Source organism: Haemaphysalis longicornis, unplaced genomic scaffold (genome assembly GCF_048455015.1).
Source record: "Haemaphysalis longicornis isolate Haplotype H1 unplaced genomic scaffold, Haemaphysalis longicornis Haplotype H1 scaffold_11, whole genome shotgun sequence".
In the NCBI taxonomy this organism is placed as follows: domain Eukaryota; kingdom Metazoa; phylum Arthropoda; class Arachnida; order Ixodida; family Ixodidae; genus Haemaphysalis; species Haemaphysalis longicornis.
The window spans coordinates 101,148,188-101,149,195 of NW_027526214.1; the positions used below are offsets into that span (position 1 = coordinate 101,148,188).

Consider the following 1,008-nt stretch of genomic DNA (forward strand, 5'->3'; position numbering starts at 1 on the left):
CTCTTATTTTCAACAAGCTCCTCATTTCCTATTCTGATTCGCTACATGCATAGCGAGGGCCTCTGTTCTGGCAGTCTTGGTGCCATAGGGAGCTTAAGAGGGTTCAACGCTGGTTGACCACTCTCGACATGTCGTAGACGCTCGAATCACGGTCCGGGGGTTAAAAAGAAGGTCTCTTCACCCCGAATAGTCCGAGTGGCGCTGGCTACCACCCCCAAGCGAAGGGAACCAAAACACCTGAATTTAAATAGCCCAGAAAGTGGAGGCTAAAGTAGCCCCGCCGGTAGCGTAGTGGTTATCGCACCAGACCAGTATTCTGGAGGTCGTGGGTTCGGATCCCTCCTGGCAGGCATTTTTTCATCACTTTCTTATTTTCCAAATTCTTTATCTTGAACTACTACATCCTCCACTGTGCTTTCCGAGGGCTTCTTGACTGGCAATTCTTATTTCTGTCTTATTTTCAACGAGCCCCTCATTTCCAATTCTGATTCGCTATATATATATATATATATATGACGAGACGACGAAGGGCGCAGTAGGCTATGCGCCGCTGTGGACCAATGAAGAACGATGACGAAGAGCTTTGTGTGGGGCGTGCAGCCTAGGCGAATTCTCTGCAACAGTTGCCTTGTAAATAGTGTAAATAGATCATCTCGTACTGTAAATGGATCGCGTCGTCATTCTTCATGGTTCGCCTGATTCCTGCTGCCGCCACGTAACATTTTGGTGGATCGGCGGGGTCTCGATCCCCATCGCCGTCTCAGGCTCGCTGGGTCTTCTCTCCAGAACCTATTGCTACAAGCCTCTTGGATTCCGTCGGGCCGCCCCAGCCCCGGTGAGCCGTGGACATGACCATCCCCAGCCCCGTTTCCCCAGCCAGTGGCCCGCCGTGACCTTCCTACGTGACAAGCTGCGACCCAATGACACGACGACGCTGATCCCCTACCCAGTTCTCCGGCGGACCTCCAAGGGCTTTGGCCGCTGCTTCGCTTCTCTGCGGGAAACGCT

The 1,008-nt window shown here is 52.6% G+C and overlaps 1 non-coding gene across 1 annotated transcript; it reads left to right on the top strand.

Moving 5' to 3' along the window:
- The first annotated feature begins 277 nt into the window (after positions 1–277).
- On the top strand, positions 278–350 carry Trnat-agu (transfer RNA threonine (anticodon AGU)). Its single transcript has one exon. It is a non-coding gene; the product is annotated as a tRNA-Thr (tRNA).
- Positions 351–1,008: the final 658 nt, after the last annotated feature.